This window comes from Lepisosteus platostomus, chromosome 1 (genome assembly GCF_059453375.1).
Source record: "Lepisosteus platostomus isolate fLepPlt1 chromosome 1, fLepPlt1.hap1, whole genome shotgun sequence".
NCBI classification, from domain to species: domain Eukaryota; kingdom Metazoa; phylum Chordata; class Actinopteri; order Semionotiformes; family Lepisosteidae; genus Lepisosteus; species Lepisosteus platostomus.
Window position 1 is genome coordinate 2,438,105 of NC_142611.1, and position 17,509 is coordinate 2,455,613.

At 38.5% G+C, this 17,509-nt stretch overlaps 1 long non-coding RNA gene across 1 annotated transcript; it reads right to left on the reverse strand.

Moving 5' to 3' along the window:
• Positions 1–9,237: 9,237 nt before the first annotated feature.
• LOC148677492 (uncharacterized) lies at positions 9,238–17,000 on the reverse strand. Its single transcript, XR_015925632.1, has 4 exons — positions 16,580–17,000; positions 10,882–10,984; positions 9,971–10,050; positions 9,238–9,658 (listed from the first exon to the last, which is right to left on the reverse strand). It is a non-coding gene; the product is annotated as an uncharacterized LOC148677492 (long non-coding RNA).
• Positions 17,001–17,509: the final 509 nt, after the last annotated feature.

Below are 17,509 nucleotides of genomic sequence, written 5' to 3' on the forward strand. Positions count from 1 at the left end.
GATTAATATCTTTCATTAAAAACATTACCCTTACTTGATTCAAAAAGGGAGCATATTCTATTGTTATTCCCAATGTCGCCTTTGTTCAGTGTAGTGTGTTTCTGCCAAAAACGCAGAATTACAAAATGTATGCTCTGCTAGCCACCCACGCCTGTACACCAATCCAGGGAATATGAGGTACTACAGAGATACAGAATGAATTACAGTAGTGGACATTTTAAAGCCAGACTCAAGTCGTTGCAAAGCCTTTTACAATGAGATGCCAGGTGTCAGATTTTCCTGAAGAATCAGTAGCAAATGACATGCTTCATACACCTGTGGTGACACATTTGTTAGTTGTCTCTGTAAAATGAGAGTATTACTACAACAGGCACATCAGTTCTGTACATGAGGACTAGGCTACTTTGAAACTTCAGTATACAACACAACAGAATTTTTCTGCAGCCTGCACATTGTGTGATAAGCTGTATTTTTGGTATAAACATTCGTTTTTTTTTTTTCCTGAGTGTGTTGTACCTTCAGAAGGTGGAGTAAAAACATGATTCCTATCGATTTGTTTCCTGTCAGGACTAATTTTTTTATGAAACAGCATCCCTTGACACTGACAGAAAAAGAGAGCAGCTCTTTGGCCAACTAACATACCCAGGCAGCATCACTTCCCGGTTATTCACTGAGGGGAGTGATACTGTCTCTGCAGTACTCCACTCCATCTCTGCTAGTGGATTAGTCAGTAATCACTGACAATTGTTCAGACACTGAAGGTTTGATTTCAACCTGGGATGGAGCTTTTTTTTTTAAATGTCAAATAAGTTTTGTAAAACGATTTAAACCGAAGTTAAGAATTCCTTTTTGTTTTATAAATTATTTAATTATATTTGCTGTGTTTAGGACATATTAAATCCACCTTGCTATCTCATAGCTATCTCAAGCTATTTTTATCAAAATGTTAGGCATTAAATATGACATATTCATTATATATGAATATAATATGACCATTAGTTTACTTGATCAATGTCAAGGTATTTATATTCACGGTACTGGAACATAAACACATTATCATAGAATGTCTCGTGTAAAGGAAGCAGTGTGAGGAATGTTCTCTGCCCCTTTACACTTGTATTTGTTGGCCTCAGTGCTGCTGCTGCTTTTTACTACACTTTTTACCACTTTTTCCACTAAAGAAATGGATTAGATTCAGAAAATGTGAAGACTGCAATTCATTTTTTCTGAGTATTTACTGTACTTAACAGCTGTGATTTTGACAGAAAACTATTTGGAAAAAAATATTTTCATCAGTATGTCCTAATATGGAATCGTGATTAACATTTACTCATGTTAAATAATTAACTAATTAATTGATGTAAATGATAATGACCACCATCTTAAGAAATTAGGCAATTGCTTGGGAAGTACTTACACCAGCCTCCATAGGAATGGACCATAGCATAAATGCAGGAACAGAGAGAGAAAGACAGAATAGGGAACAGGTATCGTCATCATCAAAAGATATGCTGTGGGAGACCTCCTCTTAATATTCCGACTTGGAGGCTGTATCTGTCCAGGTAATTTGTACACTGAAAAGAGTACCGGACTCTAGGCTTTATTATAGATGACAGCTTGCTGTCTTATTTATTCGGATTTCCTGTGAGGTCCGAGGGCTAAAGACATCTTTCCTATTTCAGTGATACGTTGTTAGAATAAGGAAGCTGGATCCCATTCGCTTGTGGGCATCCCTGTTTTAGCGAGATGTTTAGTCCAGGTTGGGACTAGATTTATTAGGAAGCAGGTTCCCTCTATTTGGCCTGCTAATGCATTTGTGGTATATAGGGATTGTAATATACAGGTATACAGTTCATCGGGGCAGAATTCAGGATTTTCTATGTCTACATAAGGCTGAACACTGAAACCCACCAATTGTACTCATCTGTCTATAGTGTAACCATTTCCATTTTGGTTCTCTTGTTTAAGTGTGGGCCTGATTATCAAACTGTGCCATAGAAAAAAAAACACACACATGCTGCATAACACTCAGTAATCTCTAACGATAGGGGAGATTCCTCAACTTTAAAATTATTCAACTTTATTACTTGCATGCGTAGCAAACTGGTATCAGAAACTGTTAATGATTGAAAGTCCTTAAGTTTATAATATATCTGTTTTGAACTATATATGTTTTGGATATATATCTGTTTTGAACTTTTTTGTACTATAACACTTAATATTCTCTGAGTACCACTGCTGTGGTAGAATTCTGGCCATCATAGAGGATAGTCACCACCCCGGGCATGAGCTCTTCAGCCCACTGCCCTCAGGCAAGAGATACAAGAGCATAACGGACACTGACCACCAGATTCCTCAATAGCTTCTATCCACAAGCAGTGCAATTGGCGAACACATTTAGCCATGCCCCTCGGACCACACCTACACCATCTACCTCATTTTGATTTCTTATTTATTTATTTCACATCTCCAGTCATTGTTTACATGTCTGCATTGTTTACATTCAAACTTGTTTACTTGTACATCGTCTACTGTCTGTTTGTATATTGTCTTGATGCACTGTCTGCACTTTGTGTTTTTACACTTGTTTTAACAATCGAAAGACTTTCTGTAAGTAAGAATTCCATTGTACCAGTACATGTACCGGTTACATATGGCAATAAAGTTCAAGTTCAAGTTCATTAACTGGAACTTTCTGGGCTATATTTTCACTTCTGCACAGCTGTGGTAGACGGTCTTATAAACACACTGCCTGCCAGAACTATTGTTGCAAGTATTGTAGTTGCACCGGCGTCTATTCACATTTTCCTCCCACATTTTAATATTAATTTGCATATCCAGGGAGTATTTCTCTCTCTACAAGACACCAATTCTAAAGGCTGACAACTGCGACTAATTAGGCGCTGCAAAAAAAGATGCAGCTTTTTTGGTTTAATGTAAATCCAGCTATGGTGTCAGTTTTGTTCTCCAAGCTGAGTCTGATGTGTTGGCGGAGGCTGATCTTGGTGACACTCCTCAAGATTTTAAAGACCTCAGCTGAGATTTAACCAACTAGTTCCTTGGCCTGGACTGAGAAAGTCTGTGATCCCCAGCCTGACTGTCTCTGTCATACTGTTTTACTGGAGCCTCCTGTTTTCAAAATGAAACAGCATCTATAAAAAGCAGAGCAGCAAATGGGCAAAGTAAAATATGAGTTCCTAGAGCTATAAATAATGTAGGATGAGAAAGAATTACAATTTGTCGCTATGGTAAATTACTTATTTTGTTTTTTATAATGATGTAAATATTTAATACAATAATCTTTTTTTTTTTTGCTGCTTAATTTAATCCTGTGTGAAAAACTGCATTACAGACTTAAGTGATAATAACGATGCATAACATGAATGCCATCAGGAGAATTTACACTGTATGAGTGTAAAACGATGCAAGGAATTGGTATTGGTCTACAGATAAAAATAAAGAGAAATAAAATAAGTGACAAATAAAATGAAGTAGTTAAAGCAATCACTGCAAATATTTGACCGTGGATACGTTGTGTGTTGTTGTATGGTGACTGCAGGAAGTCTTAAGAAAACAATATTAACATGGCATGAAACGCATAGTGGCACAGCAACGAGTCATTGTCAGTCCCAGAGATTACAGTCTTTTGTTTTCACTGGTTCTCAGATGACAAAAGAAAACCAATTTCACAGAATTGATGTGGGCATCAAAATCTAATTCGGTGTCCACAATAATCTTCACATTTTGACAATATTCACAAAACAACACTAAAAGAATCTCAACAGGGCAGGGGGAGGGGTTAATAAACTGTGCTTGGAGCCCATCAAAACAACATCTGTCTCAACAATATATCTTGTCAGCTTGCAGGTATCTGCTATATTTCACTAAGCCATTGCAGTGGTACTAATACTGAGAAAAAAAAAAGAAATTTCATCAGCATAAGAGTCAGTTCAGAGGTCTATAAAATGATGCATATGAAACCTAAGCAAGTGATTAGGCCCTGTGCCCTGTAAACCTCCAAATTAGACATCACAAAAGAAGTGACTGATATACAGTACCTATAAACTCAGTTTTCTGGGTCCAGAACCTGAAGAATTCTTAACACTAACTAGTGGCCTTGTAGTCACAGTTTTGTTAGGATTTATAAAGGTATCCAGTGTTTCAAACTGATTAGTAGTCTAGGCTGACAACAGTCGGTATAATATTTGAGAAGTATGAGTTCTCTTCTCAAAGAGGGTGTGAAAAAGAGATTGGGAACAGACAAGTTGCAGTCATTCTCAAACAGTTTTCAGTTGTCATTTTCGTTTTATTATTCAGTAAAAATACAGCAGCATAGATTGATACAGCGCAGATAAATAGATGTTTTAAAAAACAAACCTTTTTTCTATCTATTGTGGTAGGATGACAGGTTCGGGCAAGATGACAGCTCTGAAAAGGCAAACTAAATGTGGGGTTTTCTAATCAAGTGTGTAGAATTCAAATCAAAGGATTTCATGTTAAAAGTGCACAATACATTATTTAGGCCTCATTAGGAATATTGTGTACAATTTTGGTCACCCCATTACAAAAAAGATATATTGCTGTTCAGGGAAATCAATCCAGAGAAGAGCAAACCAAAACATTTTTTGGACTTTATAAATGTCCTACACTGACAAGATACAAGAACTGAAGCTTTGAGCAGAGAAGACTATGAAGAGGCCCAATAGAGGCTATGACAAAGGCAACCCATTACAGCTTTATTCAGAATGAGGGCTCTAAAAGTTTTAGTTATTTTCTAGCCGAGTCAATGTCACAGGCTGGACTTGAATCTGTCAGTGAATCCGCAAAGTGAAGTCCTGTTCTTCAGTCAAATTTATCGAATTCTGTAGTGGTCCAGATTGATAAACATCAAGGTATTAACTACAAGTCTGTATTTGCCCACTTTATCTCCAACCCTTTCCCTCCATATACACAGTAAATCAGACCAGCAGCACAAGCGCTATACTGTAGCTTGTGAGTCCACACTTCCATTTTTATCTGGGGTAGTTTAGATGGTGCAGCTTTGGGTAAATTGCAGTATCAAAGAGAAGCAATATGGAAAAAAATACTGCTGTGAATCGATGCTATCTTAATCACATGTTCATTATTTTGTCATGATACACTCAAGTGTAAATTGCATGACATTTTGATTATGTCCAAATGATTTTCAGTTTGCCATTAACTAAATAATAATGATGCAGTATTCCTCAGCTGAAAACAATATAACCTTATGTCTCTCCAGCCTGATGAGCCCCAGTCCAGCAGGTTTTCTAGGTCACCATTAAATGTCCAATTTCTTAATGCTGGAAAAATGTACTTGTGAGCAATTACAGGTGATTTGTTAAATGAGGTAATTTACATGTCATCCAGAACAAAGATCATCAGCCCTTAAGGAACAGTGTTCTCTTAATTGAACAAATTACTTGCCTAATTGATCAATAACTTAAAAGTGTTCCCTACCTTTAGCAATGTGTTAATTAGGGTGAAGAGAAAATTTACTGGATTTGGGGCTTTCCAGGACCAAGCATGGAGGTCTCTGCTCTAAACCCAAGGGAAAATTAATCTAAGTGACCTTCTGTAATTCACAGTCATAAATAAATCCTACTGTATATGCATCAATGCTCGTGTTGATTATTTGCATTGCTTATGCAACAATAGTGCAGCACCATGAGTTAAATCTGTTGCAACAAGACAACAGATTTGCAGATGAAAAAACTGTTATCCCTGTTATCTGTGTACTGTATTTACAGTGTGCAATGCTGGACATAATTAGGGAAATAGGAGAAATGTGAAAAATTCCCATTATAGATTAAGAACAGTCAACAAAAGTAAAAAGAATAGCTGGAACGATAACCAGTAGAATCTGAAGTTGTGAAGACGAGGTTAGAAAGTGCTGATGGAAATCCTCTCAGCCCTGGTTCTCTTGATCTCAGTGTCTCCTGGTTTATATTCCAGCTGGACTTTCACTTGCTTTACCACACCCTTCCTTGGATTAATAATGTGATTGATTAAAAAACGTTTTGCTCCTCATGCAGTTTTCAGGTTACTTGGGTCCAATTAAAGGTACAATTTAAAATGCATTACATTTACAGAGCTGAAACCAATTTTAAATGCCTGTTAGCTGAATGCCAGCCCAAAGCTGGGGTTTAAATGTATATTATTTCCAAAACAATAATCAAGAACGAAGTAGGAACAAAAAATAGCAGACCTTAGTCCCATGTGGACTGGTTTATGGTCAAAGTAAATGAAGTCAACAAGAATACCAAGAATAATTATAGAAAAGCACTTCGTCTGCTCATTTCCTGCTCAAGTGCCCCTTTAACATGTACTTTCTTTTCAATATCATTGCTCTTTGTTAAATAAATTGCTCTACAAATTCATTATTTTCCAGTCAAATGTAATTGATGGACACATATGAATTTCATCTTTGCAGCTGTCAGCGTGTGCCTTTTCACAAAATCAATAATGTCTATTTGAGAAATGAAGCCCTGGACATTAAGCAAGTAAAACAATGCATCATTGTATCTGGAGGGACTGGTGAGCACAATGATCCAAGTGCTTCATTTATACTAACCTTGCATCTCATTGCCTTCTACCATGTTTTTCTCTGTATAAACATTTAGCTGCTACAGTCCACTGTGTTGGTGTTGTGATTATACTCCCGAGGAATGAACTCTAGGAGCTGGACATCACTTTATGAGAGTGTATCCTTCTGTATCACCCATTCTGCTCTTCAGCATAACAGTAGTTTTGAGCTTAACACTGGAGAGCTACAGCTGGACTTCAATCCACCAAGGAGATATTATACTGGAAATAAATGTCCAACAAAAAATCCAAATATTGCACTGGAACATTAATGCATTAAGAGCTCCATCACAATCGCTGGTACTTCTGACATGTATCAGGACTTACTCAAGTGATCAGGACTAGAGGCCAGAACTAGGCGAATAACATGTCTAACAGAGCAACATACAGTATTATTAATCTTGCACACAAAATGACCCCTCTCATCATGGCAAGAAGTGGGCTCTAGGCAAGATACACCCAGAACAGGACACCAGTCCGTCAAAGGGGAACACACAGACATGCACACACTCACACTGGGGCCAGTTTCACAGAAGCTAATTAACCTGCCAGCATGTCTGTGGACTGTAGGAGGAAACCAGAGCACCTGAAGGAAACCCATGTGAACATGAGAGGATAAAAAACTCCACACAGCAGCAGCACCCAGGAACTGCACCCAGGGCCCTGCTGCTGCAAGGCAGCAGCGATAACCACTGTGCCACCCTCTTAAGTGAACCTTCCGGGCCAGTTTCAAAAGGAAATGGTGTTTGCGCTAAAGTACAGCTCTTACTGAATAATAAAATGATGTATGAACACAAATGCAGGCCTCTGCTGCAAATAGAACAAGTTCCACATATTAAATTCAAGTTGCACCATGAACATATTTGTCAGAGATCAGAGTGCAATGTGTTTCATTTTGAGTGTTGCAAAAATATAATGAATATTCAAAGGATATTTCATCTCTCTCCAGGGCAATAACACCGTCTGTTTTGTTGACAATATCATTTGACATACAACAGTATTATTTCACATACCATTGTGGTTTATGAGAAGTCATGCCAAGGGTGAGAATGTTTTTTTTTCCTCTTGCACCTATAATCATGCTTGCATTATTTAGCAGTGTCCTAAATGAGAAAGTGTTCCCTACTATTTCATGTTAAATTGAGGTGAAATTCTACAGACATAATCCAAAATGTATTAGCCAACATAGAAATTTTAGTGACACATTTTTTTCACCAGCATTTAATACTTTTTAATAAGATTTAATAATAAGATCTTTGCTATATATACTGTATAAAATCATCTGTATACATATATATTTATAAGTAAGACATGTGAGTCTCACTATATACTGACTATGTATACAGGGATATAGTTAAAATCTACATATAATTATGATAATTGAGGGCTAAAATCCAAGCTTTGGATTTTCCTGTTATCAGAAGACAATTAGTTGCTATGGCAATAGTCAGGTGGTTTCAAGTGAACAAAAACTAATTATAATGACATCATAATTACAATTATGTAGTCAAAATGAGTTGCATGAGTAAACTGTAGAGACAGAAAAGATTTACTCCATACTGAAAAGAGAAGAAAATAAACCAACATTTCGGTTTTATTCTCTGTTCCCATTCCCCCCCGCCGGTTCCGACCCGTTTCCAGTTTTTATCTAGTTTGTTTTGGATGGACCGCCTGGTTTTGGATATTTGCTCTCGTTTGGATTCCCCCTTGGATTTTCTCCCGGGTTGTTTGCCTCTGCCACACCTTCCCCGAACACCAGCGCACTTTGGACACGCCCCGCCGTATTCGTTTCCGATTCCTGCAGTGCTTTTTCCTAGTGTTTCCTCGCTCCACTCCGGAAAGAACTGTTCCGTTGCAGGACCCTGGCTTGTTTCGACTTTCCCTCTCAGATTTCCCCCCTGGACACTTCAGACAGTGTTTTTGGATTCTCCGGCCTGCTCGACCACCCATTGCTGTTTCCCTTAGTCCCTAGACTGCTGCAGCACCCCATCTACGGTTCCTGTAGGCAGCACTGCTCTGCTCTCCTGAGCTTCCATCTCAGCAGGGTTCCCAGTCGCAGTCTGAAGACACTAGACACCGGGAACGAGAAGGTCTCCGCTGGGATGCAGGGAAGTGGCACAGGAGTGGGGTGGAGATGTCAGTGCCAGATTGCGTGGACAGAATACACACAGTATACATTATTTTCTGAAAAAAACACAATCCAGAAATATTGTGTTAAATTTCTTTTGTTGCTCAGTATATATTTCTACTTTCTTTAACATAGTGGTGCACAGGTAATAACACTTTCATCTTTTGTCTGAATCATACATACGTTTTTGTCAAATGGTCAAAAGAAAATCATGAATGAGTCATTTATGTTAAAATGTTGCTTTGTGTTAAGTCTGCCCTTGGTGTTTTTTTTTTCTTTTGGAAAAATATAGTTTCTGTAGCCCCTCGCTGTCACCAAATACCACGTTCTGCATTTCCCCATTCCCTTTTTTTCAGCTGTAATTGAGTTTCGCTCAGGTAGTTTTATAACTCATTTATTTTTTACCACCACAAAATATATTACATATCTAGAATGATATCCATGGGAAACCTAACAGCTACCTTAGGTCTTAGCAAAAATCAGTACAGTTTCTTGTAGCTTTGGTAAAGTGGTACTTAGAGACCTGGCACTTTCCATCTCCATTTTAACAGGAGAGCAGGAGCCCTAAAGTAGGTCAGAAGAAGTGTTTAGGAACTTCTCCTAAGAAAGAAAACCACAGTGCATAACCAGGTGGAAGTAGGTGTTTATTTTATTTCATTTCAAGTTCTTAGACCATGGAATTTAGAATAATATTGTAATGCTACAGGGTTCACGTGGGTATACGCCCTCGCCTCTGCCACCTCAGGTCAGCCCCCCGCCGTCAGGGACTCGATCCCAGGCCTCCGGCATCTCTCAACAGGGACCCAGCCACTTGAGCCAAAGAGAAATCTCCCATCAGCCCGCCGGCTGCGGTCCATGCTGTTCACAGGGAAGGGCGGTGACGTCACCGCTCTAGTAAGCCGGCTCGCACAACCCACAATGGTGGCCCTATGAGTTAACATATATTGATTTATTTTAATGCTAGAATTCTAAGACTCTTAAAATTAGTAAAATAATAATGCTCTCCTGCTAAAGTTGCATGGGAGTGTTTGGAGATAGAAATGATCATTCCAATACTGTAATTGTTAGTTGTTTTCAATTTTGTTATGCAAACAGCGTGGCTTTTGTCTTTCAAAATGTGTTATTCATGGACTTGATTTAATGGTTTCAAAAAGGCATTAAGTAGTATGAGATCTTCCCAAATCCAAATGGTTTTTTTAAGGCGAGTGAAACAAATTTATATTCTCAAAACTACAGGACCTTGCTAGCAGATGTTATCCTTCCCTTCAATCAAAATCTCTCAAACAGATGTGAATCGTGACAAATATTGTCTTCATCTCCTTTGAAACAGAAAAGAAGAAAATAATTACACACAGCATTTAAGTGATCTATAATAAAGAAACAATATGTTTTAAGTGATATTCAGAATGAGAGATTCATCTATTGTATGTTTTCAGATCACACTGGAAGAAGGTATCGGGAATCCAGACAAAAGCTATTGAGCACTCACAGGTACTCACTGGTCCACATCATTTATAAACTGAGGCTGACCTAACAGTAAATAACTCAGAGCTTCAAAACTGTCCGTCAAATGAGGTTTCGGAAGTGGAAATCTCTTTTGATTAATAAGTTCATAACTCAAAGGCAATGTGATTCTCAATTATGTGGAAGAATTACATCTGTCAACACGAGCTTACTGAAGGAAATTATCTTTGCAGAATTTTTTAATGTGGCAGAAAAAAAACACTTTTGCATTGAAAAATAACACACCGTGTGGGATATTTTATGTATGAAAATGTTTCCTGACCAACTTGGGTCTCTTTTTTGTTGTGAATCTCCTGCATCAGAGTATCTCTTGCCATATAATGAAATCCCGTAACAAGTGTACAATTTCAGGTAGGGTGAAATTACAATACAATTTCTTCTAACCCCATCAGTGGGATATAAATGAAGAGGACAGACTGGTGGGACCTTCCTTGTAGAGGCTGGTGTTTTTCTCTGACACGGGCTCTCACACTTCCAGTATTAACACGCCTGCTTGCTAACAGAGCCAAATACAGTTTTTGTAATGTGTGTTTATGGGCAAAAGGCTGTTAAGTAGTACACCCACATCTAACAGCCAATTCAGAATACAGACCACTGCCACTAGAGTAGAGGTGGACTTAACTGACCTGCTCCTACTGTACCTTTTTGCCTGTTCCTGTCCAGCCAGTCACAACAGCTACTGCGAGGACCGTAGCAGGAAGTGTGTGATGAGCTCTCCCATGACAGGACCTGAACATAGTAAAGAGGTGATATCCAATAGATTATACATCTTCTTAAGAAGACAGTGGGTTTTATGTATTATTTTAAAACTTTTGGGGTACTTGAAAAGAAAAACAGCGAGAGAAAAAATACACCTCAAGCAAGAAATCCATTCCATTCCAGCTGTGTATGGTTGTAGTAAAATACAGTATATTGCTGCTCTGGAATCAGTCCAAAGAACAGCAACCAGAAAAGGTTCTGGGGCCTAAAGGAATATCCTGCACTGACTGGCTTAAAGACCTGAGGCTTTTTAGTCCTGGACAAAAAAGACTACAAGAAGACCTGACACAAGTATGTAAAATCCTCTAGGTTCAAAGAATCAATGATGAAACAGGAACCAGGACACAAGGAGAGACGATGTGCAGGTGTGTTTAGAACTGAGAACAGAGTGCAATTCTACACTCAGGGGATTGTGGGAATGAGACGTCATCGTGTTGCCAAAGCTAACACTAATGGCTGAGATGTGATCCTTGGATCAACTGGCTACCAACTACCAAATGAGCTCGATGGATTGAATGGCTTTCTCTCATTTGTGATCTTTTTTATATTTGCAGAAACATGCTTATTCTGTGCTTCCCTGAGGCTAACAGGGCACACACTTGAGAAAATGTGATGTTCTGCTCTGCATCCTGGCCCAGCCGGTCATTTCTTTCTTTATTTCACATACAGTATACTTGTAGTATCAAGACCAGATCACTCTTACCACATTATGTACACACTGAATGTGAATGCATTATTCATTTGATTGACTTTAGTTTTCTAAATACCTAATAGAAGAAAATGCTCAGTATGAAAAAGAACAGCAAACAAACTGTAAAAACTGAGACATTGCTGGTGTTTTATTAGGCGTTATTTTTGTCCAGGTTGTTAGTCAGTAGAAGCCCAGAGAAAATGTTTATCTACACAATTATTTGGCTGCTTTAAAAGCAGTTTATTACAATGATAGCACTTCTAAAGGGATTGGGTGCTATAAAACTAACAGTATAATCCTCAGAGGGCATATCTCTGAAATACATGTGAAACCTTTGGATGCAGGTTGTTTAAAATCTGAAGAGAGGGGGTATACAGTATGGATGGTGAAATAAAATATATCAGATGGAATACAGGGAGAAGAATGATCAGCTTTATTTGAGTGAACATGATCTCACAGCTATTTATCGTACAAGTGCATTTTGAAGCTTTTAGCTGTCTTTTTACATCAATAATCAAGATAGACACATAAATGCTTCAGTAATCTTTTGCAATCCTGTTCTTCAAACTTTCTGATACAGACGTACATTAAACAGCATACTGATATCAAAGTACAAATAGCTTCTAGCTGTTATAGGCTATTTTCACTGAAGGGACAGAAAACCTTTGATACGCAAGCGATTACAATGATTGGATATGGCATTAATGGCTAGTACAGATCATGTTCTGATGTACGGTTTCATCTCTGTAATACAATCTCTTGTTTTTTTATGTGACTCCACCATTAGCTAAGGGAAGTCATGTTTACCATCCTAGAAAACAATCATACTAATCAATCCATTCTGCAGATTTACCACTGAAACCAAATCATCCCCGGAGGTCAGGTCAAATAGACCTGCCTTACTAAACAGGAACCCGTGAAAAGACAAGTTTCATCCTTGCCCAGTCAAACTGTTGAATTGAACTGCTGCAAATTGGAGACATTTTTAAAACTGTCTGGTTACAGGTTACATATTCAACAGAGTAGCAAAGACAGACATTACCCTAATGCTGTTAGCTATACATGACGGCCCGTGCATCAACTATCTTCTACACAGCACAATCAACATCTACAGAATCTACAGAAATAAATAAGGATTTGACTAGTATGAGATTATTTTTTTATAAGGATGTATTCATTTGATGCTGTAGACAGATAGTAGATACTGGAGTTTTAAGAGAGAGATATGAAAATAGAGATGGTGGAGATATTAGAAAAGAAAACCCTTTGCGTCAGACATTACATTAGTGTCTTTAAAGCCTGCCAAGCATTATCGTTAAATCACATATTTGATTGCTCTGTGTTTGAGCATTAACTAATTAATTGGTCACTTAATCTGTATATTTTTTTAAATAACAGAGGTCATCTTGCACTGTTTCATTTTCACAGCAGGCTAAGAAAGTAGAAACAGCACGCATTTGATATGTGCTGTAAACTTATTATAAGAAGACAAGATCATCTCAAATTATTTTTCAATTTATCAATATGTTTCTGAAAAAACACACTTTTAACCTATTAAGCGGGTATTGCATAATAATCGTGGTGAAAATAAACAATCTCACTTACTTCTTTTGTGCCCATTTGTTGGCTGGGCCACGTTTAAAGTGACAAACAATTGTATAGCGCCAAGCAATTTCCAGACCTTTGCTGATGCTAAAATGTAATGTGTGTGAACCAAATGTTTTGAGAATGTGGTTGTACTGACAGCATGACCAAAGTAATGTTTGGTGTATTGTCAGCAGATATTGATTAAACCTTACAATTGCAAAAAAAAAAGTATATATTTTTTACAGATTTCTCATTTACATTGAATGCTGTTGCTATGATGTCCTCACACAATACTTAAACCCCCCAGAAGCCCCTGCTCTTTGCCTGGTATTGGTTGTTTGTTCACCTATCTTGTCTTAGATTCTGTTTTCCTTCTTGCTCTTTGTTACTACCCACGGAACTCACCTTCGACTATGTCTACTGTCTTGCCCCTTCGGATTTGGAAGCCTACTCGTTGACCTTCACCTTTTGACCCACGGAACTGCCTTTTCGACTACGACTTCAGCCTTGCCCTATTCTGGATTGGAAACCTTCTCTCCTGCTGTTTTCTACGACCCTCGGAACGCGACTCGGACTTCGCCTCCCGTCTAGCCCCCTGAAGTACCGCATAGGGTCCATCTTCCTGTTTCCTCAGCGGGTCATTCCTGACAGCAACCCTCCATTTTATCCTTCGCACAGATCTAAATGTTATACAGGAGGAGTTCTGTAAAAACAGGACCTGATTTCTCGCACACGTCAGATACTTCTGAGCTTAACTGTCATTGTCTGAGGTAGGATCCACTTGAACTATTGTCTTTTCCTTTCAACATGGTATAAACCTTTACAGTTTAAATACTGTATATATACACAATGAGATTTTGGAAAAAATCATACCTTAGCTGATCAATCAACTTGATAAATATCTTAATTTTAATTAATCGTAATTTTATTATTATTGACATTGCACCTCTGTTAGGGCTGATCAGAGTTTTATTGTCCATGGAAAATGTATTGCTTATAAACAGATTTGTGAGTAGTGTGAAATCCATAGGTACTGTACGTCAGTTTTGCCAATCAATAGATGAGTGCCTGGAAGCACGCTGCATTAAAGAAGCCATAATGATCATTTACTTTAGATTCACAAGGCAGGGCTTGAGCTGTTCTTGAGAGCTGAAGGGTAGCTGTTGACATAAGAGTAGTTAGAAACTTAATTTTGCCTTGTGACGGCTGTCGGAAAAGGCTTTTGTCAGCAAGTGCTTCATGATGTAGGGCATGGGGGTTGGAATTTTATACACGACTTTGCTTCGGGGCATCAGGAAGCATGAGAAACAGTAAAGAGAGCCTGCCTCTGTGTCTGCACTTTGCCTCACAGCCACAATCACTTGATGTGATTGGTGTAGGGCACCTATTTGTTGTATGTAGTATTGGCAGTGGGATAATTTAATTTTACTGCTGCAATGTAAGTCATACTGTATATTTGACACAAATATCAATTTAAAACAAGTTTAACTTTCCCTACTAAGTCAGTAGTAAGTTATTTCTCTCATGCCATGTACGAAGGAATGTAAGGAATTGCTTTGACTTGATTATGCTGTTGTACCACATTGATTACAAGGGGAAAAGGTCATTGTGTCAAGGTGAGTGGATATAACCATCACAGGCCCTCCATGCTCAATTTCACACCCAGTTTGTTGATAAGGTACTGTACCTTCCATTTTCACCACATATAACGATCATGGGCTCAGATGGTTACTAATTGATAAAAAAAAACCTTTTAAAAAAAAGACATTAAAAAAATGCTCTTCCCTCTCCTCTCTACCTCATCCTCTCCTGTAATGAGTGTACTGTGGAGAGAGCAAACAAGTGCAGATTAGAACGCACACCGTACAGGGGTGCGAATAAGGCCAAAGCAGACCGCAGCTAGAAAGGTGGGAAGTATCATGTCAGGAAATCTTTCTTTATATGAAAGACATCAGGACTTAGGGAAAGGGAGAAGAGACTGAAAACAGAGTGACCTTATAAGAATATTTCAGCTCCCAGTAAGCACAGAAAGGCTTTTGTGTTTTACATTCATTTTAAACCTAATGCATTTTAAGAAGCCAATAGCGGGCTCTAATTTATGACTGATATCTCCAACAAAAAAGGAGTGGGACCTCAAAGCAATATGCATAACATGCAGTGCATTGTGATGAACTGCATAGCTTGGCTACTTTTTTGTATTAATACAAAGCAACACCAGTATCCCTGGTGCCCTGTTACACACTTTTCCTTAGTGTGACTGATCTCCCCTGCTTAGCACCTGCAGTGTTTTTCCATGTCTAAGATTCTTTATCTTGTGTGCTTGACATTTACTTACCTTTAGTTTATGTGACTTCAATTAATGCACTTTTTATTGCAACATGGCAATGTGTGAGGAAAAGTGTAAGAGTAAAGCTAAAATGTACCACCTCCTCTTATTGGGAAGGAAACAAAAGGCAATTCTTGAAAGCTGATCTCAACAAGCCATGTCAACTTTGTGCCTGTCCAATATCCCTCAAATCAATCAAAGAAAACCATAGATAGCCAGCAGCTTTGGGCGTGAGCTGAAATTTAAACTACTGTTTCGCTCATGTGGGGATATGATCTCTGACTGATAATGCAGTAATATGCTGTGCAAAGCATTCACATAAATCACAGAATAAAGAAGACTGGGTTAGTTCTGGGCTGAGCATTATCATGACATTCAGAGTTCATTGAATGAAGTCTGATATTATCTGTGTATGACCAGGATGATTGAGTGCATATAGGAAATGCTCAGTAACACCTGGGCAAGCTGTTACTATATACTGGTAGATTTGTTTTTACCAAAAGCAATCATTGCTATCTATCTCCAAGTACTATTTTCTCTAGCAGAATACCATATTATTTGCTCTATTACAATTTAGAAGTACTTCGATGGAAAAATCTGGCATAAGACTTTTTTTCTCTCACATTCTCAGCTAGACAGACGTCTCATTGCTGTGCGGGGCTGTTTAAATACAAAGTATGTAGCCTGTACTTTAGGATCTCCCAGCTAGATCGAGTAGATAAAGCTATACAATATCAAGAGTAATATTACTTATTAATCCCACTTACGGTATACTGTACTACTACTATGCTATTTATAATGCCATTACTTATACTAATAATACTATTTTAACTACTTATAATACTACTACTTAATACAGCTTTTCAGCAGGAATAAACCTCTACCCATTCCCCTGCTTTTCTAAATGGGTTAGGGCTTTCTCTTTTCAAAAACCCCCCAGGACCTCAGTAGAGCTTCTCACCCAGAGGGCAGGACCTCTTAAAGCACAGGATCCCCTGTTTCCATGCCGGAGCTTTGCTTCTGGAAATCCTGATCAGGCCCGCTGTTGCTCAGCTCCTGGGTACTAATCAGATTGGACTGGGAAGTGCTAATCCTGTCGTCAGTGAGAAGCTGGCAGACGGGTGCCGCCAGGTGTTCTGTAGATTTATTTTTCCCACTTCTATGATCCACAGGAGAACGTCATTCAAAGCACGTTTTCCAGGTAAAGGCTTCTTCGTGGTTTTACACTTTTTTTTGTCTCACCAAAGTTAAAGCAACCAGAATAAACACAACGCGGAAAGGTCTGACTCTGTTCAGCTTGACCTACTTGTTCTGCGTTTCTGACTCATGAATAAATCACTGAAGTTTCCGGATTCAACAGAAGTATTCTCCATTTGTTAATGTTTGCCATGAGTGTTTTTCCAATCATACTGCCGAGAAGCAGATGAAGGCAAGCATGCGCACTGAGTTTGTTTCGCGATTAACTCATAACCTGTCTAATAAAGCTGCTAGATGGTGTTAGTTAGTGCAACCCATTGTCACTTGGGTTAGCCTCTGGCTCATTATGACATCACAGTATATATAAATAAGCAGTAATTGATGTTGGACTGTCAAACATCCTTAATACGCTTGCTGTTTCACACTCATGTTTTATTATACAGTATGTGTGCTCTCTTTCCCACTTGGTGTTGTGTTTATATTTCACCGATTTGCCTTTTCTCTGTGTGTCCCAAAAATGTACTTAATGGCAAACCTCAGATATGAGTTCTTCCGATTGCATCCTTTTCTGTCACAGTCTTTGCTGCGCTCCTGGGTCTGATCTTCATTTCAATGCTGCTCCTTCTTGTGTTCGTCAACACGAACGATTTCCAGCAACTTCACTGTCGGTGAGCAATGCAGCAACAAAGGCGCG